General features: G+C 46.0%; 10 non-coding genes across 10 annotated transcripts; all 10 read right to left on the reverse strand.

The window, feature by feature from the left end:
- Positions 1 to 1067: 1067 nt before the first annotated feature.
- On the reverse strand, positions 1068 to 1258 carry LOC130316457 (U2 spliceosomal RNA). The gene has a single exon (XR_008863776.1). It is a non-coding gene; the product is annotated as a U2 spliceosomal RNA (small nuclear RNA).
- A 2071-nt stretch (positions 1259 to 3329) lies between these two features.
- LOC130316459 (U2 spliceosomal RNA) lies at positions 3330 to 3520 on the reverse strand. Its single transcript, XR_008863778.1, has one exon. It is a non-coding gene; the product is annotated as a U2 spliceosomal RNA (small nuclear RNA).
- A 2087-nt stretch (positions 3521 to 5607) lies between these two features.
- On the reverse strand, positions 5608 to 5798 carry LOC130316460 (U2 spliceosomal RNA). Its single transcript, XR_008863779.1, has one exon. It is a non-coding gene; the product is annotated as a U2 spliceosomal RNA (small nuclear RNA).
- Positions 5799 to 7886: 2088 nt separating this feature from the next.
- LOC130316461 (U2 spliceosomal RNA) lies at positions 7887 to 8077 on the reverse strand. The gene has a single exon (XR_008863780.1). It is a non-coding gene; the product is annotated as a U2 spliceosomal RNA (small nuclear RNA).
- A 2084-nt stretch (positions 8078 to 10161) lies between these two features.
- On the reverse strand, positions 10162 to 10352 carry LOC130316462 (U2 spliceosomal RNA). Its single transcript, XR_008863781.1, has one exon. It is a non-coding gene; the product is annotated as a U2 spliceosomal RNA (small nuclear RNA).
- Positions 10353 to 12423: 2071 nt separating this feature from the next.
- On the reverse strand, positions 12424 to 12614 carry LOC130316463 (U2 spliceosomal RNA). Its single transcript, XR_008863782.1, has one exon. It is a non-coding gene; the product is annotated as a U2 spliceosomal RNA (small nuclear RNA).
- A 2086-nt stretch (positions 12615 to 14700) lies between these two features.
- On the reverse strand, positions 14701 to 14891 carry LOC130316464 (U2 spliceosomal RNA). Its single transcript, XR_008863783.1, has one exon. It is a non-coding gene; the product is annotated as a U2 spliceosomal RNA (small nuclear RNA).
- Positions 14892 to 16990: 2099 nt separating this feature from the next.
- LOC130316466 (U2 spliceosomal RNA) lies at positions 16991 to 17181 on the reverse strand. Its single transcript, XR_008863784.1, has one exon. It is a non-coding gene; the product is annotated as a U2 spliceosomal RNA (small nuclear RNA).
- Positions 17182 to 23643: 6462 nt separating this feature from the next.
- Positions 23644 to 23834, reverse strand: LOC130316467 (U2 spliceosomal RNA). Its single transcript, XR_008863785.1, has one exon. It is a non-coding gene; the product is annotated as a U2 spliceosomal RNA (small nuclear RNA).
- A 2081-nt stretch (positions 23835 to 25915) lies between these two features.
- LOC130316468 (U2 spliceosomal RNA) lies at positions 25916 to 26106 on the reverse strand. Its single transcript, XR_008863786.1, has one exon. It is a non-coding gene; the product is annotated as a U2 spliceosomal RNA (small nuclear RNA).
- Positions 26107 to 27178: the final 1072 nt, after the last annotated feature.

Consider the following 27178-nt stretch of genomic DNA (forward strand, 5'->3'; position numbering starts at 1 on the left):
CCTCTTTTCTGGGCGTATTATTCTTCTTTTTCTTCTTTTTTTTCGTCTAATGCATACCCCATCAGTGCAGCAATGCTTATTCAATACCGCCAGCAGATGGAGACACTGGGGGATAATTTTCTAAGGATTTATACTGATTTTTCCTGTCTGAATTTGTCGCACAGAAAGTTGCAGGCCAAATATGTGCGACATTTCTGCGACTTTAGCTTCTAGAGCATTTTTACAACATTATACATAGGTGCTGAATACATAAAAAGCGACTGTTCAGCGACAGACAAGTCGCATCGGCTGAAAGTAGGCCAGAATGTCAGTCCATGTTGGAGCAGGTTTAGATACAGTCTAAAGCATAGATCTCAAAGTCTGTGCACAGAATTTAGCAAGGGCCTCGCACCTTCTGATGCATCAGGTAGGTGCACAATAGCATAGCCTAACCCTCTGTACTTTGGTCTATATTGATGCGGGACATAGACAGCCAGCTGATGACCAATCCATTAGTGCAATGGATGGCTGGAAGCATTTGTCTTTGCCTTTGCAATACCACAGAAGCAATGCATGGTCAATGTACAGCAATGACACACCTGTGTGAACAGCCAGGAGACCCCCCCCCCCCCCCATGTTATGTTACATAGTTACATAGTTAGTACGGTCGAAAAAAGACATATGTCCATCACGTTCAACCAGGGAATTAAGGGGTAGGGGTGTGGCGCGATATTGGGGAAGGGATGAGATTTTATATTTCTTCATAAGCATTAATCTTATTTTGTCAATTAGGAACATTCAGCACCCACCCGCTATCAAGGCAGCTGCCTATCATGTCATGCCCTACCTGCACAGGTGTGCTGGCTACTCAAATGATCCAATTAAGGAGGCCATTTAGTCAGCAGCAGCAGAAGTCCTGTGCCTGGACGCTCCAACAGGGGCCAGACACAAGCAGAAGCAGAAGCAGCAGCAGCACCACCTTTTGTTTTTTGGCTGCAGCAGCAGCAAGGCCCACAGGGCTGGCTAGCTGGCTAGCCAGCAAGCAGGTAGCAATGAAAGTAGGAATCTTTCTTTTTAACCCTGTAAGGGGGTGGTGCACTGTACCCGAAGATACTGCCATATCGGGTCAATGCATAGGGCGACGGAAGCAAGCTTCGAAATCGGCCCCCGTTCTCAAAAATCCATTTAATATATGGTCCCCAGATAGGGGACGTATCAGATATTAAACTGATAAGAACAGATACTACACTTGATCTTAGCCAAAAGGCCGAGAAGCGATAACCGTGAAAGGGGCGGGCCCAACAAGGTCCCCTTCATGGGCACTATCACTGCTTGCTGTCAGGGAGGCTGCCAGACAATTTTCCATGCACACTCTGGGCTGGGGGGCAGTCAACCACCAGTACACACAGCAGAACCTAAACCCATACCATTATTGCTAAGCAGCAAGACAGGGGCCCATTGCACTCCCACGGGGCCTTTTTAAATGCAATCCATAACCCGGATTTGCCAGGAACCCTTCTTACTCCTCCTACTTGCATGTGACACTGGGCTTAGGATCTGCATAGGAAACACACACACAAGCACACACCTACCTTTGTTGCCTGCAGATGCCTCCTTGGCTGTCCCCAAACGGTATCAAACCAACACCCACGGGAAGCTGTAAGCATAGAGGACATGCCTGCACCCCATTGGACTTACCTGTGTGGGTTAAATCCGGGTTATTTGACAACCTATGGCGGTGATGATTCTGCTCAGGCAGAGCAGTGCTGATGCTCCTCATAAAGCTGTCGCTGCTGTGAAGGTTCTAGGTGACATCACAAATCCCTTTGGTTACATACACAACAAAGCTGGGTTGTTGTTGTTTACACTCTGCAAGGCCTGTGGAAGTGAGTGACATCATAGCACTGTAGTTCTGAGGGTTCAAGATGGATGCAACAATCTCCTGTTGCTTCTATGAAGGCCGTAATAGACGACATCACCAAACAGCTCCATAGTCACATACACAGCAAAGGAGAGATGTTGTTTACACCTAGTGATGTCAGTGGTATTGAGTGACATCACAGCACAGTGCTAAGGCTCCTGGGCCTGGACACAGCAGCGGCTGCAATATCTCAACGGAGAATACGTTTATATCTATGTGTGTGTGTGCGCATATATATATATATATATATATATATATATATATATATATATATATTTCTCCGCCGAAATCACTTTTAAACCCATTTCCACCTTTTTTTCCCTTCTCTTCCTCTTACTACGTTTTTCTCCTTTTTGCCTCTTTTCTGGGCGTATTATTCTTCTTTTTCTTCTTTTTTTTCGTCTAATGCATACCCCATCAGTGCAGCAATGCTTATTCAATACCGCCAGCAGATGGAGACACTGGGGATAATTTTCTAAGGATTTATACTGATTTTTCCTGTCTGAATTTGTCGCACAGAAAGTTGCAGGCCAAATATGTGTGACATTTCTGCGACTTTAGCTTCTAGAGCATTTTTACAACATTATACATAGGTGCTGAATACATAAAAAGCGACTGTTCAGCGACAGACAAGTCGCATCGGCTGAAAGTAGGCCAGAATGTCAGTCCATGTTGGAGCAGGTTTAGATACAGTCTAAAGCATAGATCTCAAAGTCTGTGCACAGAATTTAGCAAGGGCCTCGCACCTTCTGATGCATCAGGTAGGTGCACAATAGCATAGCCTAACCCTCTGTACTTTGGTCTATATTGATGCGGGACATAGACAGCCAGCTGATGACCAATCCATTAGTGCAATGGATGGCTGGAAGCATTTGTCTTTGCCTTTGCAATACCACAGAAGCAATGCATGGTCAATGTACAGCAATGACACACCTGTGTGAACAGCCAGGAGACCCCCCCCCCCCATGTTATGTTACATAGTTACATAGTTAGTACGGTCGAAAAAAGACATATGTCCATCACGTTCAACCAGGGAATTAAGGGGTAGGGGTGTGGCGCGATATTGGGGAAGGGATGAGATTTTATATTTCTTCATAAGCATTAATCTTATTTTGTCAATTAGGAACATTCAGCACCCACCCGCTATCAAGGCAGCTGCCTATCATGTCATGCCCTACCTGCACAGGTGTGCTGGCTACTCAAATGATCCAATTAAGGGAGGCCATTTAGTCAGCAGCAGCAGAAGTCCTGTGCCTGGACGCTCCAACAGGGGCCAGACACAAGCAGAAGCAGAAGCAGCAGAAGCAGCAGCAGCACCACCTTTTGTTTTTTGGCTGCAGCAGCAGCAAGGCCCACAGGGCTGGCTAGCTGGCTAGCCAGCAAGCAGGTAGCAATGAAAGTAGGAATCTTTCTTTTTAACCCTGTAAGGGGGTGGTGCACTGTACCCGAAGATACTGCCATATCGGGTCAATGCATAGGGCGACGGAAGCAAGCTTCGAAATCGGCCCCCGTTCTCAAAAATCCATTTAATATATGGTCCCCAGATAGGGGACGTATCAGATATTAAACTGATAAGAACAGATACTACACTTGATCTTAGCCAAAAGGCCGAGAAGCGATAACCGTGAAAGGGGCGGGGCCCAACAAGGTCCCCTTCATGGGCACTATCACTGCTTGCTGTCAGGGAGGCTGCCAGACAATTTTCCATGCACACTCTGGGCTGGGGGGCAGTCAACCACCAGTACACACAGCAGAACCTAAACCCATACCATTATTGCTAAGCAGCAAGACAGGGGCCCATTGCACTCCACGGGGCCTTTTTAAATGCAATCCATAACCCGGATTTGCCAGGAACCCTTCTTACTCCTCCTACTTGCATGTGACACTGGGCTTAGGATCTGCATAGGAAACACACACACAAGCACACACCTACCTTTGTTGCCTGCAGATGCCTCCTTGGCTGTCCCCAAACGGTATCAAACCAACACCCACGGGAAGCTGTAAGCATAGAGGACATGCCTGCACCCCATTGGACTTACCTGTGTGGGTTAAATCCGGGTTATTTGACAACCTATGGCGGTGATGGTTCTGCTCAGGCAGAGCAGTGCTGATGCTCCTCATAAAGCTGTCGCTGCTGTGAAGGTTCTAGGTGACATCACAAATCCCTTTGGTTACATACACAACAAAGCTGGGTTGTTGTTGTTTACACTCTGCAAGGCCTGTGGAAGTGAGTGACATCATAGCACTGTAGTTCTGAGGGTTCAAGATGGATGCAACAATCTCCTGTTGCTTCTATGAAGGCCGTAATAGACGACATCACCAAACAGCTCCATAGTCACATACACAGCAAAGGAGAGATGTTGTTTACACCTAGTGATGTCAGTGGTATTGAGTGACATCACAGCACAGTGCTAAGGCTCCTGGGCCTGGACACAGCAGCGGCTGCAATATCTCAACGGAGAATACGTTTATATCTATGTGTGTGTGTGCGCATATATATATATATATATATATATATATATATATATATATATATATTTCTCCGCCGAAATCACTTTTAAACCCATTTCCACCTTTTTTTCCCTTCTCTTCCTCTTACTTTTTTTTCACGTTTTTTTACGTTTTTCTCCTTTTCGACTCTTTTCTGGGCGTATTATTCTTCTTTTTCTTCTTTTTTTTCGTCTAATGCATACCCCATCAGTGCAGCAATGCTTATTCAATACCGCCAGCAGATGGAGACACTGGGGGATAATTTTCTAAGGATTTATACTGATTTTTCCTGTCTGAATTTGTCGCACAGAAAGTTGCAGGCCAAATATGTGTGACATTTCTGCGACTTTAGCTTCTAGAGCATTTTTACAACATTATACATAGGTGCTGAATACATAAAAAGCGACTGTTCATCGACAGACAAGTCGCATCGGCTGAAAGTAGGCCAGAATGTCAGTCCATGTTGGAGCAGGTTTAGATACAGTCTAAAGCATATATCTCAAAGTCTGTGCACAGAATTTAGCAAGGGCCTCGCACCTTCTGATGCATCAGGTAGGTGCACAATAGCATAGCCTAACCCTCTGTACTTTGGTCTATATTGATGCGGGACATAGACAGCCAGCTGATGACCAATCCATTAGTGCAATGGATGGCTGGAAGCATTTGTCTTTGCCTTTGCAATACCACAGAAGCAATGCATGGTCAATGTACAGCAATGACACACCTGTGTGAACAGCCAGGAGACCCCCCCCCCATGTTATGTTACATAGTTACATAGTTAGTACGGTCGAAAAAAGACATATGTCCATCACGTTCAACCAGGGAATTAAGGGGTAGGGGTGTGGCGCGATATTGGGGAAGGGATGAGATTTTATATTTCTTCATAAGCATTAATCTTATTTTGTCAATTAGGAACATTCAGCACCCACCCGCTATCAAGGCAGCTGCCTATCATGTCATGCCCTACCTGCACAGGTGTGCTGGCTACTCAAATGATCCAATTAAGGAGGCCATTTAGTCAGCAGCAGCAGAAGTCCTGTGCCTGGACGCTCCAACAGGGGCCAGACACAAGCAGAAGCAGAAGCAGCAGAAGCAGCAGCAGCACCACCTTTTGTTTTTTGGCTGCAGCAGCAGCAAGGCCCACAGGGCTGGCTAGCTGGCTAGCCAGCAAGCAGGTAGCAATGAAAGTAGGAATCTTTCTTTTTAACCCTGTAAGGGGGTGGTGCACTGTACCCGAAGATACTGCCATATCGGGTCAATGCATAGGGCGACGGAAGCAAGCTTCGAAATCGGCCCCCGTTCTCAAAAATCCATTTAATATATGGTCCCCAGATAGGGGACGTATCAGATATTAAACTGATAAGAACAGATACTACACTTGATCTTAGCCAAAAGGCCGAGAAGCGATAACCGTGAAAGGGGCGGGCCCAACAAGGTCCCCTTCATGGGCACTATCACTGCTTGCTGTCAGGGAGGCTGCCAGACAATTTTCCATGCACACTCTGGGCTGGGGGGCAGTCAACCACCAGTACACACAGCAGAACCTAAACCCATACCATTATTGCTAAGCAGCAAGACAGGGGCCCATTGCACTCCCACGGGGCCTTTTTAAATGCAATCCATAACCCGGATTTGCCAGGAACCCTTCTTACTCCTCCTACTTGCATGTGACACTGGGCTTAGGATCTGCATAGGAAACACACACACAAGCACACACCTACCTTTGTTGCCTGCAGATGCCTCCTTGGCTGTCCCCAAACGGTATCAAACCAACACCCACGGGAAGCTGTAAGCATAGAGGACATGCCTGCACCCCATTGGACTTACCTGTGTGGGTTAAATCCGGGTTATTTGACAACCTATGGCGGTGATGGTTCTGCTCAGGCAGAGCAGTGCTGATGCTCCTCATAAAGCTGTCGCTGCTGTGAAGGTTCTAGGTGACATCACAAATCCCTTTGGTTACATACACAACAAAGCTGGGTTGTTGTTGTTTACACTCTGCAAGGCCTGTGGAAGTGAGTGACATCATAGCACTGTAGTTCTGAGGGTTCAAGATGGATGCAACAATCTCCTGTTGCTTCTATGAAGGCCGTAATAGACGACATCACCAAACAGCTCCATAGTCACATACACAGCAAAGGAGAGATGTTGTTTACACCTAGTGATGTCAGTGGTATTGAGTGACATCACAGCACAGTGCTAAGGCTCCTGGGCCTGGACACAGCAGCGGCTGCAATATCTCAACGGAGAATACGTTTATATCTATGTGTGTGTGTGCGCATATATATATATATATATATATATATATATATATATATATATATATTTCTCCGCCGAAATCACTTTTAAACCCATTTCCACCTTTTTTTCCCTTCTCTTCCTCTTACTTTTTTTTCACGTTTTTTTACGTTTTTCTCCTTTTCGACTCTTTTCTGGGCGTATTATTCTTCTTTTTCTTCTTTTTTTTCGTCTAATGCATACCCCATCAGTGCAGCAATGCTTATTCAATACCGCCAGCAGATGGAGACACTGGGGGATAATTTTCTAAGGATTTATACTGATTTTTCCTGTCTGAATTTGTCGCACAGAAAGTTGCAGGCCAAATATGTGTGACATTTCTGCGACTTTAGCTTCTAGAGCATTTTTACAACATTATACATAGGTGCTGAATACATAAAAAGCGACTGTTCATCGACAGACAAGTCGCATCGGCTGAAAGTAGGCCAGAATGTCAGTCCATGTTGGAGCAGGTTTAGATACAGTCTAAAGCATATATCTCAAAGTCTGTGCACAGAATTTAGCAAGGGCCTCGCACCTTCTGATGCATCAGGTAGGTGCACAATAGCATAGCCTAACCCTCTGTACTTTGGTCTATATTGATGCGGGACATAGACAGCCAGCTGATGACCAATCCATTAGTGCAATGGATGGCTGGAAGCATTTGTCTTTGCCTTTGCAATACCACAGAAGCAATGCATGGTCAATGTACAGCAATGACACACCTGTGTGAACAGCCAGGAGACCCCCCCCCCCATGTTATGTTACATAGTTACATAGTTAGTACGGTCGAAAAAAGACATATGTCCATCACGTTCAACCAGGGAATTAAGGGGTAGGGGTGTGGCGCGATATTGGGGAAGGGATGAGATTTTATATTTCTTCATAAGCATTAATCTTATTTTGTCAATTAGGAACATTCAGCACCCACCCGCTATCAAGGCAGCTGCCTATCATGTCATGCCCTACCTGCACAGGTGTGCTGGCTACTCAAATGATCCAATTAAGGAGGCCATTTAGTCAGCAGCAGCAGAAGTCCTGTGCCTGGACGCTCCAACAGGGGCCAGACACAAGCAGAAGCAGAAGCAGCAGAAGCAGCAGCAGCACCACCTTTTGTTTTTTGGCTGCAGCAGCAGCAAGGCCCACAGGGCTGGCTAGCTGGCTAGCCAGCAAGCAGGTAGCAATGAAAGTAGGAATCTTTCTTTTTAACCCTGTAAGGGGGTGGTGCACTGTACCCGAAGATACTGCCATATCGGGTCAATGCATAGGGCGACGGAAGCAAGCTTCGAAATCGGCCCCCGTTCTCAAAAATCCATTTAATATATGGTCCCCAGATAGGGGACGTATCAGATATTAAACTGATAAGAACAGATACTACACTTGATCTTAGCCAAAAGGCCGAGAAGCGATAACCGTGAAAGGGGCGGGCCCAACAAGGTCCCCTTCATGGGCACTATCACTGCTTGCTGTCAGGGAGGCTGCCAGACAATTTTCCATGCACACTCTGGGCTGGGGGGCAGTCAACCACCAGTACACACAGCAGAACCTAAACCCATACCATTATTGCTAAGCAGCAAGACAGGGGCCCATTGCACTCCCACGGGGCCTTTTTAAATGCAATCCATAACCCGGATTTGCCAGGAACCCTTCTTACTCCTCCTACTTGCATGTGACACTGGGCTTAGGATCTGCATAGGAAACACACACACAAGCACACACCTACCTTTGTTGCCTGCAGATGCCTCCTTGGCTGTCCCCAAACGGTATCAAACCAACACCCACGGGAAGCTGTAAGCATAGAGGACATGCCTGCACCCCATTGGACTTACCTGTGTGGGTTAAATCCGGGTTATTTGACAACCTATGGCGGTGATGGTTCTGCTCAGGCAGAGCAGTGCTGATGCTCCTCATAAAGCTGTCGCTGCTGTGAAGGTTCTAGGTGACATCACAAATCCCTTTGGTTACATACACAACAAAGCTGGGTTGTTGTTGTTTACACTCTGCAAGGCCTGTGGAAGTGAGTGACATCATAGCACTGTAGTTCTGAGGGTTCAAGATGGATGCAACAATCTCCTGTTGCTTCTATGAAGGCCGTAATAGACGACATCACCAAACAGCTCCATAGTCACATACACAGCAAAGGAGAGATGTTGTTTACACCTAGTGATGTCAGTGGTATTGAGTGACATCACAGCACAGTGCTAAGGCTCCTGGGCCTGGACACAGCAGCGGCTGCAATATCTCAACGGAGAATACGTTTATATCTATGTGTGTGTGTGCGCATATATATATATATATATATATATATATATATATATATATATTTCTCCGCCGAAATCACTTTTAAACCCATTTCCACCTTTTTTTCCCTTCTCTTCCTCTTACTTTTTTTTCACGTTTTTTTACGTTTTTCTCCTTTTCGCCTCTTTTCTGGGCGTATTATTCTTCTTTTTCTTCTTTTTTTTCGTCTAATGCATACCCCATCAGTGCAGCAATGCTTATTCAATACCGCCAGCAGATGGAGACACTGGGGGATAATTTTCTAAGGATTTATACTGATTTTTCCTGTCTGAATTTGTCGCACAGAAAGTTGCAGGCCAAATATGTGTGACATTTCTGCGACTTTAGCTTCTAGAGCATTTTTACAACATTATACATAGGTGCTGAATACATAAAAAGCGACTGTTCAGCGACAGACAAGTCGCATCGGCTGAAAGTAGGCCAGAATGTCAGTCCATGTTGGAGCAGGTTTAGATACAGTCTAAAGCATAGATCTCAAAGTCTGTGCACAGAATTTAGCAAGGGCCTCGCACCTTCTGATGCATCAGGTAGGTGCACAATAGCATAGCCTAACCCTCTGTACTTTGGTCTATATTGATGCGGGACATAGACAGCCAGCTGATGACCAATCCATTAGTGCAATGGATGGCTGGAAGCATTTGTCTTTGCCTTTGCAATACCACAGAAGCAATGCATGGTCAATGTACAGCAATGACACACCTGTGTGAACAGCCAGGAGACCCCCCCCCCCATGTTATGTTACATAGTTACATAGTTAGTACGGTCGAAAAAAGACATATGTCCATCACGTTCAACCAGGGAATTAAGGGGTAGGGGTGTGGCGCGATATTGGGGAAGGGATGAGATTTTATATTTCTTCATAAGCATTAATCTTATTTTGTCAATTAGGAACATTCAGCACCCACCCGCTATCAAGGCAGCTGCCTATCATGTCATGCCCTACCTGCACAGGTGTGCTGGCTACTCAAATGATCCAATTAAGGAGGCCATTTAGTCAGCAGCAGCAGAAGTCCTGTGCCTGGACGCTCCAACAGGGGCCAGACACAAGCAGAAGCAGAAGCAGCAGAAGCAGCAGCAGCACCACCTTTTGTTTTTTGGCTGCAGCAGCAGCAAGGCCCACAGGGCTGGCTAGCTGGCTAGCCAGCAAGCAGGTAGCAATGAAAGTAGGAATCTTTCTTTTTAACCCTGTAAGGGGGTGGTGCACTGTACCCGAAGATACTGCCATATCGGGTCAATGCATAGGGCGACGGAAGCAAGCTTCGAAATCGGCCCCCGTTCTCAAAAATCCATTTAATATATGGTCCCCAGATAGGGGACGTATCAGATATTAAACTGATAAGAACAGATACTACACTTGATCTTAGCCAAAAGGCCGAGAAGCGATAACCGTGAAAGGGGCGGGCCCAACAAGGTCCCCTTCATGGGCACTATCACTGCTTGCTGTCAGGGAGGCTGCCAGACAATTTTCCATGCACACTCTGGGCTGGGGGGCAGTCAACCACCAGTACACACAGCAGAACCTAAACCCATACCATTATTGCTAAGCAGCAAGACAGGGGCCCATTGCACTCCCACGGGGCCTTTTTAAATGCAATCCATAACCCGGATTTGCCAGGAACCCTTCTTACTCCTCCTACTTGCATGTGACACTGGGCTTAGGATCTGCATAGGAAACACACACACAAGCACACACCTACCTTTGTTGCCTGCAGATGCCTCCTTGGCTGTCCCCAAACGGTATCAAACCAACACCCACGGGAAGCTGTAAGCATAGAGGACATGCCTGCACCCCATTGGACTTACCTGTGTGGGTTAAATCCGGGTTATTTGACAACCTATGGCGGTGATGGTTCTGCTCAGGCAGAGCAGTGCTGATGCTCCTCATAAAGCTGTCGCTGCTGTGAAGGTTCTAGGTGACATCACAAATCCCTTTGGTTACATACACAACAAAGCTGGGTTGTTGTTGTTTACACTCTGCAAGGCCTGTGGAAGTGAGTGACATCATAGCACTGTAGTTCTGAGGGTTCTAGATGGATGCAACAATCTCCTGTTGCTTCTATGAAGGCCGTAATAGACGACATCACCAAACAGCTCCATAGTCACATACACAGCAAAGGAGAGATGTTGTTTACACCTAGTGATGTCAGTGGTATTGAGTGACATCACAGCACAGTGCTAAGGCTCCTGGGCCTGGACACAGCAGCGGCTGCAATATCTCAACGGAGAATACGTTTATATCTATGTGTGTGTGTGCGCATATATATATATATATATATATATATATATATATATATTTCTCCGCCGAAATCACTTTTAAACCCATTTCCACCTTTTTTTCCCTTCTCTTCCTCTTACTTTTTTTTCACGTTTTTTTACGTTTTTCTCCTTTTCGCCTCTTTTCTGGGCGTATTATTCTTCTTTTTCTTCTTTTTTTTCGTCTAATGCATACCCCATCAGTGCAGCAATGCTTATTCAATACCGCCAGCAGATGGAGACACTGGGGGATAATTTTCTAAGGATTTATACTGATTTTTCCTGTCTGAATTTGTCGCACAGAAAGTTGCAGGCCAAATATGTGTGACATTTCTGCGACTTTAGCTTCTAGAGCATTTTTACAACATTATACATAGGTGCTGAATACATAAAAAGCGACTGTTCAGCGACAGACAAGTCGCATCGGCTGAAAGTAGGCCAGAATGTCAGTCCATGTTGGAGCAGGTTTAGATACAGTCTAAAGCATAGATCTCAAAGTCTGTGCACAGAATTTAGCAAGGGCCTCGCACCTTCTGATGCATCAGGTAGGTGCACAATAGCATAGCCTAACCCACTGTACTTTGGTCTATATTGATGCGGGACATAGACAGCCAGCTGATGACCAATCCATTAGTGCAATGGATGGCTGGAAGCATTTGTCTTTGCCTTTGCAATACCACAGAAGCAATGCATGGTCAATGTACAGCAATGACACACCTGTGTGAACAGCCAGGAGACCCCCCCCCCCATGTTATGTTACATAGTTACATAGTTAGTACGGTCGAAAAAAGACATATGTCCATCACGTTCAACCAGGGAATTAAGGGGTAGGGGTGTGGCGCGATATTGGGGAAGGGATGAGATTTTATATTTCTTCATAAGCATTAATCTTATTTTGTCAATTAGGAACATTCAGCACCCACCCGCTATCAAGGCAGCTGCCTATCATGTCATGCCCTACCTGCACAGGTGTGCTGGCTACTCAAATGATCCAATTAAGGAGGCCATTTAGTCAGCAGCAGCAGAAGTCCTGTGCCTGGACGCTCCAACAGGGGCCAGACACAAGCAGAAGCAGAAGCAGCAGAAGCACCACCTTTTGTTTTTTGGCTGCAGCAGCAGCAAGGCCCACAGGGCTGGCTAGCTGGCTAGCCAGCAAGCAGGTAGCAATGAAAGTAGGAATCTTTCTTTTTAACCCTGTAAGGGGGTGGTGCACTGTACCCGAAGATACTGCCATATCGGGTCAATGCATAGGGCGACGGAAGCAAGCTTCGAAATCGGCCCCCGTTCTCAAAAATCCATTTAATATATGGTCCCCAGATAGGGGACGTATCAGATATTAAACTGATAAGAACAGATACTACACTTGATCTTAGCCAAAAGGCCGAGAAGCGATAACCGTGAAAGGGGCGGGCCCAACAAGGTCCCCTTCATGGGCACTATCACTGCTTGCTGTCAGGGAGGCTGCCAGACAATTTTCCATGCACACTCTGGGCTGGGGGGCAGTCAACCACCAGTACACACAGCAGAACCTAAACCCATACCATTATTGCTAAGCAGCAAGACAGGGGCCCATTGCACTCCCACGGGGCCTTTTTAAATGCAATCCATAACCCGGATTTGCCAGGAACCCTTCTTACTCCTCCTACTTGCATGTGACACTGGGCTTAGGATCTGCATAGGAAACACACACACAAGCACACACCTACCTTTGTTGCCTGCAGATGCCTCCTTGGCTGTCCCCAAACGGTATCAAACCAACACCCACGGGAAGCTGTAAGCATAGAGGACATGCCTGCACCCCATTGGACTTACCTGTGTGGGTTAAATCCGGGTTATTTGACAACCTATGGCGGTGATGGTTCTGCTCAGGCAGAGCAGTGCTGATGCTCCTCATAAAGCTGTCGCTGCTGTGAAGGTTCTAGGTGACATCACAAATCCCTTTGGTTACATACACAACAAAGCTGGGTTGTTGTTGTTTACACTCTGCAAGGCCTGTGGAAGTGAGTGACATCATAGCACTGTAGTTCTGAGGGTTCAAGATGGATGCAACAATCTCCTGTTGCTTCTATGAAGGCCGTAATAGACGACATCACCAAACAGCTCCATAGTCACATACACAGCAAAGGAGAGATGTTGTTTACACCTAGTGATGTCAGTGGTATTGAGTGACATCACAGCACAGTGCTAAGGCTCCTGGGCCTGGACACAGCAGCGGCTGCAATATCTCAACGGAGAATACGTTTATATCTATGTGTGTGTGTGCGCATATATATATATATATATATATATATATATATATATATATATATTTCTCCGCCGAAATCACTTTTAAACCCATTTCCACCTTTTTTTCCCTTCTCTTCCTCTTACTTTTTTTTCACGTTTTTTTACGTTTTTCTCCTTTTCGCCTCTTTTCTGGGCGTATTATTCTTCTTTTTCTTCTTTTTTTTCGTCTAATGCATACCCCATCAGTGCAGCAATGCTTATTCAATACCGCCAGCAGATGGAGACACTGGGGGATAATTTTCTAAGGATTTATACTGATTTTTCCTGTCTGAATTTGTCGCACAGAAAGTTGCAGGCCAAATATGTGTGACATTTCTGCGACTTTAGCTTCTAGAGCATTTTTACAACATTATACATAGGTGCTGAATACATAAAAAGCGACTGTTCAGCGACAGACAAGTCGCATCGGCTGAAAGTAGGCCAGAATGTCAGTCCATGTTGGAGCAGGTTTAGATACAGTCTAAAGCATAGATCTCAAAGTCTGTGCACAGAATTTAGCAAGGGCCTCGCACCTTCTGATGCATCAGGTAGGTGCACAATAGCATAGCCTAACCCTCTGTACTTTGGTCTATATTGATGCGGGACATAGACAGCCAGCTGATGACCAATCCATTAGTGCAATGGATGGCTGGAAGCATTTGTCTTTGCCTTTGCAATACCACAGAAGCAATGCATGGTCAATGTACAGCAATGACACACCTGTGTGAACAGCCAGGAGACCCCCCCCCCCATGTTATGTTACATAGTTACATAGTTAGTACGGTCGAAAAAAGACATATGTCCATCACGTTCAACCAGGGAATTAAGGGGTAGGGGTGTGGCGCGATATTGGGGAAGGGATGAGATTTTATATTTCTTCATAAGCATTAATCTTATTTTGTCAATTAGGAACATTCAGCACCCACCCGCTATCAAGGCAGCTGCCTATCATGTCATGCCCTACCTGCACAGGTGTGCTGGCTACTCAAATGATCCAATTAAGGAGGCCATTTAGTCAGCAGCAGCAGAAGTCCTGTGCCTGGACGCTCCAACAGGGGCCAGACACAAGCAGAAGCAGAAGCAGCAGAAGCAGCAGCAGCACCACCTTTTGTTTTTTGGCTGCAGCAGCAGCAAGGCCCACAGGGCTGGCTAGCTGGCTAGCCAGCAAGCAGGTAGCAATGAAAGTAGGAATCTTTCTTTTTAACCCTGTAAGGGGGTGGTGCACTGTACCCGAAGATACTGCCATATCGGGTCAATGCATAGGGCGACGGAAGCAAGCTTCGAAATCGGCCCCCGTTCTCAAAAATCCATTTAATATATGGTCCCCAGATAGGGGACGTATCAGATATTAAACTGATAAGAACAGATACTACACTTGATCTTAGCCAAAAGGCCGAGAAGCGATAACCGTGAAAGGGGCGGGCCCAACAAGGTCCCCTTCATGGGCACTATCACTGCTTGCTGTCAGGGAGGCTGCCAGACAATTTTCCATGCACACTCTGGGCTGGGGGGCAGTCAACCACCAGTACACACAGCAGAACCTAAACCCATACCATTATTGCTAAGCAGCAAGACAGGGGCCCATTGCACTCCCACGGGGCCTTTTTAAATGCAATCCATAACCCGGATTTGCCAGGAACCCTTCTTACTCCTCCTACTTGCATGTGACACTGGGCTTAGGATCTGCATAGGAAACACACACACAAGCACACACCTACCTTTGTTGCCTGCAGATGCCTCCTTGGCTGTCCCCAAACGGTATCAAACCAACACCCACGGGAAGCTGTAAGCATAGAGGACATGCCTGCACCCCATTGGACTTACCTGTGTGGGTTAAATCCGGGTTATTTGACAACCTATGGCGGTGATGGTTCTGCTCAGGCAGAGCAGTGCTGATGCTCCTCATAAAGCTGTCGCTGCTGTGAAGGTTCTAGGTGACATCACAAATCCCTTTGGTTACATACACAACAAAGCTGGGTTGTTGTTGTTTACACTCTGCAAGGCCTGTGGAAGTGAGTGACATCATAGCACTGTAGTTCTGAGGGTTCAAGATGGATGCAACAATCTCCTGTTGCTTCTATGAAGGCCGTAATAGACGACATCACCAAACAGCTCCATAGTCACATACACAGCAAAGGAGAGATGTTGTTTACACCTAGTGATGTCAGTGGTATTGAGTGACATCACAGCACAGTGCTAAGGCTCCTGGGCCTGGACACAGCAGCGGCTGCAATATCTCAACGGAGAATACGTTTATATCTATGTGTGTGTGTGCGCATATATATATATATATATATATATATATATATATATATATATATATATATATATATTCTCCGCCGAAATCACTTTTAAACCCATTTCCACCTTTTTTTCCCTTCTCTTCCTCTTACTTTTTTTTCACGTTTTTTTACGTTTTTCTCCTTTTCGCCTCTTTTCTGGGCGTATTATTCTTCTTTTTATTCTTTTTTTTCGTCTAATGCATACCCCATCAGTGCAGCAATGCTTATTCAATACCGCCAGCAGATGGAGACACTGGGGGATAATTTTCTAAGGATTTATACTGATTTTTCCTGTCTGAATTTGTCGCACAGAAAGTTGCAGGCCAAATATGTGTGACATTTCTGCGACTTTAGCTTCTAGAGCATTTTTACAACATTATACATAGGTGCTGAATACATAAAAAGCGACTGTTCAGCGACAGACAAGTCGCATCGGCTGAAAGTAGGCCAGAATGTCAGTCCATGTTGGAGCAGGTTTAGATACAGTCTAAAGCATAGATCTCAAAGTCTGTGCACAGAATTTAGCAAGGGCCTCGCACCTTCTGATGCATCAGGTAGGTGCACAATAGCATAGCCTAACCCTCTGTACTTTGGTCTATATTGATGCGGGACATAGACAGCCAGCTGATGACCAATCCATTAGTGCAATGGATGGCTGGAAGCATTTGTCTTTGCCTTTGCAATACCACAGAAGCAATGCATGGTCAATGTACAGCAATGACACACCTGTGTGAACAGCCAGGAGACCCCCCCCCCCCCATGTTATGTTACATAGTTACATAGTTAGTACGGTCGAAAAAAGACATATGTCCATCACGTTCAACCAGGGAATTAAGGGGTAGGGGTGTGGCGCGATATTGGGGAAGGGATGAGATTTTATATTTCTTCATAAGCATTAATCTTATTTTGTCAATTAGGAACATTCAGCACCCACCCGCTATCAAGGCAGCTGCCTATCATGTCATGCCCTACCTGCACAGGTGTGCTGGCTACTCAAATGATCCAATTAAGGAGGCCATTTAGTCAGCAGCAGCAGAAGTCCTGTGCCTGGACGCTCCAACAGGGGCCAGACACAAGCAGAAGCAGAAGCAGCAGAAGCAGCAGCAGCACCACCTTTTGTTTTTTGGCTGCAGCAGCAGCAAGGCCCACAGGGCTGGCTAGCTGGCTAGCCAGCAAGCAGGTAGCAATGAAAGTAGGAATCTTTCTTTTTAACCCTGTAAGGGGGTGGTGCACTGTACCCGAAGATACTGCCATATCGGGTCAATGCATAGGGCGACGGAAGCAAGCTTCGAAATCGGCCCCCGTTCTCAAAAATCCATTTAATATATGGTCCCCAGATAGGGGACGTATCAGATATTAAACTGATAAGAACAGATACTACACTTGATCTTAGCCAAAAGGCCGAGAAGCGATAACCGTGAAAGGGGCGGGCCCAACAAGGTCCCCTTCATGGGCACTATCACTGCTTGCTGTCAGGGAGGCTGCCAGACAATTTTCCATGCACACTCTGGGCTGGGGGGCAGTCAACCACCAGTACACACAGCAGAACCTAAACCCATACCATTATTGCTAAGCAGCAAGACAGGGGCCCATTGCACTCCCACGGGGCCTTTTTAAATGCAATCCATAACCCGGATTTGCCAGGAACCCTTCTTACTCCTCCTACTTGCATGTGACACTGGGCTTAGGATCTGCATAGGAAACACACACACAAGCACACACCTACCTTTGTTGCCTGCAGATGCCTCCTTGGCTGTCCCCAAACGGTATCAAACCAACACCCACGGGAAGCTGTAAGCATAGAGGACATGCCTGCACCCCATTGGACTTACCTGTGTGGGTTAAATCCGGGTTATTTGACAACCTATGGCGGTGATGGTTCTGCTCAGGCAGAGCAGTGCTGATGCTCCTCATAAAGCTGTCGCTGCTGTGAAGGTTCTAGGTGACATCACAAATCCCTTTGGTTACATACACAACAAAGCTGGGTTGTTGTTGTTTACACTCTGCAAGGCCTGTGGAAGTGAGTGACATCATAGCACTGTAGTTCTGAGGGTTCAAGATGGATGCAACAATCTCCTGTTGCTTCTATGAAGGCCGTAATAGACGACATCACCAAACAGCTCCATAGTCACATACACAGCAAAGGAGAGATGTTGTTTACACCTAGTGATGTCAGTGGTATTGAGTGACATCACAGCACAGTGCTAAGGCTCCTGGGCCTGGACACAGCAGCGGCTGCAATATCTCAACGGAGAATACGTTTATATCTATGTGTGTGTGTGCGCATATATATATATATATATATATATATATATATATATATATATATATATTTCTCCGCCGAAATCACTTTTAACCCCTTAAGGACACATGACGTTCTCATACGTCTCCATTTCCGAGTCCTTAAGGACACATGACGTATGAGAACGTCATGTGTTTTACCGGCCCCCCGCAACCATCTGGAGCGGAGCCGGTCCCCGATGCCTGCTGAAATCGTTCAGCAGGCATCGGGGCATATCGCCCAGGGGGGTCATTATGACCCCCCATGTCGGCGATGGCCGCAGATCGCTGGACAATTCAGTCCAGCGATCTGCGGCGGATTCCGGGTCAATCGGGTCTCCAGTGACCCGGTGACCCGGAATTACAGGCTGTTCGGGGCCGTCTCCGACGGCCCCGAACAGCCAGAGCCAGCAGGGGTGAGGTGGCACTGGTGCCACCTCACGATCGCCCTGATTTGTCGGCCGGATTACCGGCCGACCAATCAGGGCGCCTGCTGCGGGTGTCACTCCCGCAACCCGCTCCGCCCCTCTTCCGGAGGACGTGAGCGGGTGCGGGACGTGCACCCCGGGTGCTGGGGACCCCGATCCCCGGCGCCCCTGTTGGGATCGGGGCCCCAGGAGCAGCGGCGGCGGCGGAGACGACGAGGGACTGACCCGGTGCAGCGAGGATCGTTGGAGGTGAGTGACAGCCTCCTGCTGTTGCTTAGCAACAGCTCCCAGCATGCAAAAAGGGCATGCTGGGAGCTGTAGTTATGCAACAGCAGGAGGCAGACCACCACAACTCCCAGCATGCCCTTATGGGCATGCTGGGACTTGTAGTTTTGCAACAGCTGGAGGCACATTCTTTCTATGGAAAAGTGTACCTTCAGCTGTTGTGTAACTACAACTCCCAGCTTGCACAATCAGCTAAAGTGCATGCTGGGAGTTGTAGTGGTGCATCTGGTGGTTGCATAACTACAACTCCCAGCATGCCCGTTGGCTGTCGGTGACTGCTGAGAGTTGTAGTTTTGCAACAGCTGAAGGCACACTGAGTTAAGTAGTAAACCAGTGTGTCTCCAGCTGTTGCATAACTACAATCCCCAGCATCCCCAGCCAATGTAGTATGCCTCCGGCTGTTGCATAACTACAAGACCCAGCATGCCCTTCCGCTGTCCGTACATGCTGGGGGTTGTAGCTTTTGCAACAGCTGAAGGCACACTGGTTGCAAAACACTGAGTTTGTTACCAAACTCTGTGTTTCACAACCAGTGTGCCTCCAGCTGTTGCAAAACTACAACTCCCAGCATGCACTGATAGACCGTACATGCTGGGAGTTGTAGTTTTGCAACAGCTGGATGTTCCCCCCCTCCCCAATGTGAACGTACAGGGTACACTCACATGGGCGGAGGATTATAGTAAGTATCCGGCTGCAAGTTTGAGGTGCGGCAAAATTTCTGCCGCAGCTCAAACTGCCAGCGAGAAACTACTGTGAACCCCCCGCCCATGTGACTGTACCCTAAAAACACTACACTACACTAACGCAAAATAAAATAAAAAGTAAAAAACACTACATATACACATACCCCTACACAGCCCCCCTCCCCTCCCCAATAAAAATGAAAAACGTCTGGTACGCCACTGTTTCCATAACGGAGCCTCCAGCGGTTGCAAAACTACAACTCCCAGCATGCACTGATAGACCGTTCATGCTGGGAGTTGTAGTTTTGCACTGATTCTCCCCCCCCCCCCCCCCAATGTGAACGTACAGGGTACACTCACATGGGCGGAGGATTACAGTAAGTATCCGGCTGCAAGTTTGAGCTGCGTCAAATTTTCTGCCGTAGCTCAAACTGCCAGCGAGAAACTACTGTGAACCCCCCGCCCGTGCGACTGTACCCTAAAAACACTACACTACACTAACACAAAATAAAATAAAAAGTAAAAAACACTACATATACACATACCCCTATACAACCCCCCTCCCCAATAAAAATTAAAAACGTCTGGTACGCCACTGTTTCCAAAACGGAGCCTCCAGCTGTTGCAAAACAACTACTCCCAGTATTGCCAGATAGCCGTTGACTGTCCAGGCATGCTGGGAGTTTTACAACAGCTGGAGGCACCCTGTTTGGGAATCACTGGCGTAGAATACCCCTATGTCCACCCCTATGCAAGTCCCTAATTTAGGCCTCAAATGCGCATGGCGCTCTCACTTTGGAGCCCTGTCGTATTTCAAGGCAACAGTTTAGGGCCACATATGGGGTATCGCCGTACTCGGGAGAAATTGGGCTTCAAATTTTGGGGGGTATTTTCTGCTATTACCCTTTTAAAAAATGTAAAATTTTTGGGAAAACAAGCATTTTAGGTAAAAAAAATATATATTTTTTTACATATGCAAAAGTCGTGAAACACCTGTAGGGTATTAAGGTTCAAATTACCCCTTGTTACGTTCCCCGAGGGGTCTAGTTTCCAAAATAGTATGCCATGTGTTTTTTTTTTTGCTGTCCTGGCACCATAGGGGCTTCCTAAATGCGGCATGCCCCCAGAGCAAAATTCGCTTTCAAAAAGCCAAATGTGACTCCTTCTCTTCTGAGACCTGTAGTGCGCCAGCAGAGCACTTTTCACACCCATATGGGGTGTTTTCTGAATCAGGAGAAATTGGGCTTCAAATTTTGGGGGGTATTTTCTGCTATTACCCTTTTTAAAATTGTAAAAATTTTGGGAAACCAAGCATTTTAGGTAAAAAAAATATATATTTTTTTACATATGCAAAAGTCGTGAAACACCTGTAGGGTATTAAGGTTCACATTACCCCTTGTTACGTTCCCCGAGGGGTCTAGTTTCTAAAATGGTATGCCATGTGTTTTTTTTTTGCTGTTCTGGCACCATAGGGGCTTCCTAAATGCGGCATGCCCCCAGAGCAAAATTTGCTTTCAAAAAGCCAAATGTTACTCCTTCTCTTCTGAGACCTGTAGTGCGCCAGCAGAGCACTTTTCACCCCCATATGGGGTGTTTTCTGAATCGGGAGAAATTGGGCTTCAAATTTTGGGGGGTATTTTCCGCTATTACCCTTTTTAAAAATGTAAACATTTTGGGAAAACAAGCATTTTAGGTAAAAAAAAATATTTTTTTTTACATATGCAAAAATCGTGAAACACCTGTAGGGCATTAAGGTTCACGTTACCCCTTGTTACGTTCCCCGAGGGGTCTAGTTTCCAAAATGGTATGCCATGTGTTTTTTTTTTGCTGTTCTGGCACCATAGGGGCTTCCTAAATGCGGCATGCCCCCAGAGCAAAATTTGCTTTCAAAAAGCCAAATGTGACTCCTTCTCTTCTGAGACCTGTAGTGCGCCAGCAGAGCACTTTTCACCCCCATGCGAGGTGTTTTCTGTATCGGGAGAAATTGGGCTTCAAATTTTGGGGGGTATTTTCTGCTATTACCCTTTTTAAAAATGTAAAATTTTTGGGAAACCAAGCATTTTAGGTAAAAAAAATATATATTTTTTTTACATATGCAAAAGTCGTGAATCACCTGTAGGGTATTAAGGTTCACTTTACCCCTTGTTACGTTCCCTGAGGGGTCTAGTTTCCAAAATGGTATGCCATGTTTTTTTTTTTTGCTGTCCTGGCACCATAGGGGCTTCCTAAATGCGGCATGCCCCCCAAAAACCATTTGTCGCTCCTTCCCTTCTGAGCCCTCTACTGCGCCCACCGAACAATTAACATAGACATATGAGGTATGTGCTTACTCGAGAGAAATTGGGTTTCAAATACAAGTAAAAATTTTCTCCTTTTTATCCCTTGCAAAAATTCAAAAATTGGGTCTACAAGAACATGCGAGTGTAAAAAATGAAGATTTTGAATTTTCTCCTTCACTTTGCTGCTATTCCTGTGAAACACCTAAAGGGTAAATACACTTACTGAATGTCATTTTGAATACTTTAGGGGGTGTAGTTTTTATAATGGGGTCTTTTATGGGGTATTTCTAATATGAAGACCCTTCAAATCCACTTCAAAACTGAACTGGTCCCTGAAAAATAGTGAGTTTGAAAATTTTGTGAAAAATTTCAAAATTGCTACTGAATTTTGAAGCCCTATGGTGTCTTCCAAAAGTAAAAACTCATAAATTTTATGATGCAAACATAAAGTAGACATATTGTATATGTGAACCCAAAAAAAATATATTTTGAATATCCATTTTCCTTACAAGCAGAGAGCTTCAAAGTTAGAAAAATGCAAAATTTTCATTTTTTTCATCAAATTTTGGGATTTTTCACCAAGAAAGGATGCAAGTTACCATAAAATTTTACCACTAAGTTAAAGTAGAATATGTCACGAAAAAACAATCTCGGAATCAGAATGATAACTAAAAGCATTCCAGAGTTATTAATGTTTAAAGTGACAGTGGTCAGAATTGCAAAAAACGCTCCGGTCCTTAAGGTATAAAATGGCCTGGTCCTTAAGGGGTTAAACCCATTTCCACCTTTTTTTCCCTTCTCTTCCTCTTACTTTTTTTTCACGTTTTTTTACGTTTTTCTCCTTTTCGCCTCTTTTCTGGGCGTATTATTCTTCTTTTTCTTCTTTTTTTTCGTCTAATGCATACCCCATCAGTGCAGCAATGCTTATTCAATACCGCCAGCAGATGGAGACACTGGGGGATAATTTTCTAAGGATTTATACTGATTTTTCCTGTCTGAATTTGTCGCACAGAAAGTTGCAGGCCAAATATGTGTGACATTTCTGCGACTTTAGCTTCTAGAGCATTTTTACAACATTATACATAGGTGCTGAATACATAAAAAGCGACTGTTCAGCGACAGACAAGTCGCATCGGCTGAAAGTAGGCCAGAATGTCAGTCCATGTTGGAGCAGGTTTAGATACAGTCTAAAGCATAGATCTCAAAGTCTGTGCACAGAATTTAGCAAGGGCCTCGCACCTTCTGATGCATCAGGTAGGTGCACAATAGCATAGCCTAACCCTCTGTACTTTGGTCTATATTGATGCGGGACATAGACAGCCAGCTGATGACCAATCCATTAGTGCAATGGATGGCTGGAAGCATTTGTCTTTGCCTTTGCAATACCACAGAAGCAATGCATGGTCAATGTACAGCAATGACACACCTGTGTGAACAGCCAGGAGACCCCCCCCCCCATGTTATGTTACATAGTTACATAGTTAGTACGGTCGAAAAAAGACATATGTCCATCACGTTCAACCAGGGAATTAAGGGGTAGGGGTGTGGCGCGATATTGGGGAAGGGATGAGATTTTATATTTCTTCATAAGCATTAATCTTATTTTGTCAATTAGGAACATTCAGCACCCACCCGCTATCAAGGCAGCTGCCTATCATGTCATGCCCTACCTGCACAGGTGTGCTGGCTACTCAAATGATCCAATTAAGGAGGCCATTTAGTCAGCAGCAGCAGAAGTCCTGTGCCTGGACGCTCCAACAGGGGCCAGACACAAGCAGAAGCAGAAGCAGCAGAAGCAGCAGCAGCACCACCTTTTGTTTTTTGGCTGCAGCAGCAGCAAGGCCCACAGGGCTGGCTAGCTGGCTAGCCAGCAAGCAGGTAGCAATGAAAGTAGGAATCTTTCTTTTTAACCCTGTAAGGGGGTGGTGCACTGTACCCGAAGATACTGCCATATCGGGTCAATGCATAGGGCGACGGAAGCAAGCTTCGAAATCGGCCCCCGTTCTCAAAAATCCATTTAATATATGGTCCCCAGATAGGGGACGTATCAGATATTAAACTGATAAGAACAGATACTACACTTGATCTTAGCCAAAAGGCCGAGAAGCGATAACCGTGAAAGGGGCGGGCCCAACAAGGTCCCCTTCATGGGCACTATCACTGCTTGCTGTCAGGGAGGCTGCCAGACAATTTTCCATGCACACTCTGGGCTGGGGGGCAGTCAACCACCAGTACACACAGCAGAACCTAAACCCATACCATTATTGCTAAGCAGCAAGACAGGGGCCCATTGCACTCCCACGGGGCCTTTTTAAATGCAATCCATAACCCGGATTTGCCAGGAACCCTTCTTACTCCTCCTACTTGCATGTGACACTGGGCTTAGGATCTGCATAGGAAACACACACACAAGCACACACCTACATTTGTTGCCTGCAGATGCCTCCTTGGCTGTCCCCAAACGGTATCAAACCAACACCCACGGGAAGCTGTAAGCATAGAGGACATGCCTGCACCCCATTGGACTTACCTGTGTGGGTTAAATCCGGGTTATTTGACAACCTATGGCGGTGATGGTTCTGCTCAGGCAGAGCAGTGCTGATGCTCCTCATAAAGCTGTCGCTGCTGTGAAGGTTCTAGGTGACATCACAAATCCCTTTGGTTACATACACAACAAAGCTGGGTTGTTGTTGTTTACACTCTGCAAGGCCTGTGGAAGTGAGTGACATCATAGCACTGTAGTTCTGAGGGTTCTAGATGGATGCAACAATCTCCTGTTGCTTCTATGAAGGCCGTAATAGACGACATCACCAAACAGCTCCATAGTCACATACACAGCAAAGGAGAGATGTTGTTTACACCTAGTGATGTCAGTGGTATTGAGTGACATCACAGCACAGTGCTAAGGCTCCTGGGCCTGGACACAGCAGCGGCTGCAATATCTCAACGGAGAATACGTTTATATCTATGTGTGTGTGTGCGCATATATATATATATATATATATATATATATATATATATTTCTCCGCCGAAATCACTTTTAAACCCATTTCCACCTTTTTTTCCCTTCTCTTCCTCTTACTTTTTTTTCACGTTTTTTTACGTTTTTCTCCTTTTCGCCTCTTTTCTGGGCGTATTATTCTTCTTTTTCTTCTTTTTTTTCGTCTAATGCATACCCCATCAGTGCAGCAATGCTTATTCAATACCGCCAGCAGATGGAGACACTGGGGGATAATTTTCTAAGGATTTATACTGATTTTTCCTGTCTGAATTTGTCGCACAGAAAGTTGCAGGCCAAATATGTGTGACATTTCTGCGACTTTAGCTTCTAGAGCATTTTTACAACATTATACATAGGTGCTGAATACATAAAAAGCGACTGTTCAGCGACAGACAAGTCGCATCGGCTGAAAGTAGGCCAGAATGTCAGTCCATGTTGGAGCAGGTTTAGATACAGTCTAAAGCATAGATCTCAAAGTCTGTGCACAGAATTTAGCAAGGGCCTCGCACCTTCTGATGCATCAGGTAGGTGCACAATAGCATAGCCTAACCCTCTGTACTTTGGTCTATATTGATGCGGGACATAGACAGCCAGCTGATGACCAATCCATTAGTGCAATGGATGGCTGGAAGCATTTGTCTTTGCCTTTGCAATACCACAGAAGCAATGCATGGTCAATGTACAGCAATGACACACCTGTGTGAACAGCCAGGAGACCCCCCCCCCCCATGTTATGTTACATAGTTACATAGTTAGTACGGTCGAAAAAAGACATATGTCCATCACGTTCAACCAGGGAATTAAGGGGTAGGGGTGTGGCGCGATATTGGGGAAGGGATGAGATTTTATATTTCTTCATAAGCATTAATCTTATTTTGTCAATTAGGAACATTCAGCACCCACCCGCTATCAAGGCAGCTGCCTATCATGTCATGCCCTACCTGCACAGGTGTGCTGGCTACTCAAATGATCCAATTAAGGAGGCCATTTAGTCAGCAGCAGCAGAAGTCCTGTGCCTGGACGCTCCAACAGGGGCCAGACACAAGCAGAAGCAGAAGCAGCAGAAGCAGCAGCAGCACCACCTTTTGTTTTTTGGCTGCAGCAGCAGCAAGGCCCACAGGGCTGGCTAGCTGGCTAGCCAGCAAGCAGGTAGCAATGAAAGTAGGAATCTTTCTTTTTAACCCTGTAAAGGGGTGGTGCACTGTACCCGAAGATACTGCCATATCGGGTCAATGCATAGGGCGACGGAAGCAAGCTTCGAAATCGGCCCCCGTTCTCAAAAATCCATTTAATATATGGTCCCCAGATAGGGGACGTATCAGATATTAAACTGATAAGAACAGATACTACACTTGATCTTAGCCAAAAGGCCGAGAAGCGATAACCGTGAAAGGGGCGGGCCCAACAAGGTCCCCTTCATGGGCACTATCACTGCTTGCTGTCAGGGAGGCTGCCAGACAATTTTCCATGCACACTCTGGGCTGGGGGGCAGTCAACCACCAGTACACACAGCAGAACCTAAACCCATACCATTATTGCTAAGCAGCAAGACAGGGGCCCATTGCACTCCCACGGGGCCTTTTTAAATGCAATCCATAACCCGGATTTGCCAGGAACCCTTCTTACTCCTCCTACTTGCATGTGACACTGGGCTTAGGATCTGCATAGGAAACACACACACAAGCACACACCTACCTTTGTTGCCTGCAGATGCCTCCTTGGCTGTCCCCAAACGGTATCAAACCAACACCCACGGGAAGCTGTAAGCATAGAGGACATGCCTGCACCCCATTGGACTTACCTGTGTGGGTTAAATCCGGGTTATTTGACAACCTATGGCGGTGATGGTTCTGCTCAGGCAGAGCAGTGCTGATGCTCCTCATAAAGCTGTCGCTGCTGTGAAGGTTCTAGGTGACATCACAAATCCCTTTGGTTACATACACAACAAAGCTGGGTTGTTGTTGTTTACACTCTGCAAGGCCTGTGGAAGTGAGTGACATCATAGCACTGTAGTTCTGAGGGTTCAAGATGGATGCAACAATCTCCTGTTGCTTCTATGAAGGCCGTAATAGACGACATCACCAAACAGCTCCATAGTCACATACACAGCAAAGGAGAGATGTTGTTTACACCTAGTGATGTCAGTGGTATTGAGTGACATCACAGCACAGTGCTAAGACTCCTGGGCCTGGACACAGCAGCGGCTGCAATATCTCAACGGAGAATACGTTTATATCTATGTGTGTGTGTGCGCATATATATATATATATATATATATATATATATATATATATATATTTCTCCGCCGAAATCACTTTTAAACCCATTTCCACCTTTTTTTCCCTTCTCTTCCTCTTACTTTTTTTTCACGTTTTTTTAAGTTTTTCTCCTTTTCGCCTCTTTTCTGGGCGTATTATTCTTCTTTTTCTTCTTTTTTTTCGTCTAATGCATACC

The sequence above is a fragment of the Hyla sarda genome, unplaced genomic scaffold (assembly GCF_029499605.1).
Source record: "Hyla sarda isolate aHylSar1 unplaced genomic scaffold, aHylSar1.hap1 scaffold_193, whole genome shotgun sequence".
Taxonomy (NCBI): domain Eukaryota; kingdom Metazoa; phylum Chordata; class Amphibia; order Anura; family Hylidae; genus Hyla; species Hyla sarda.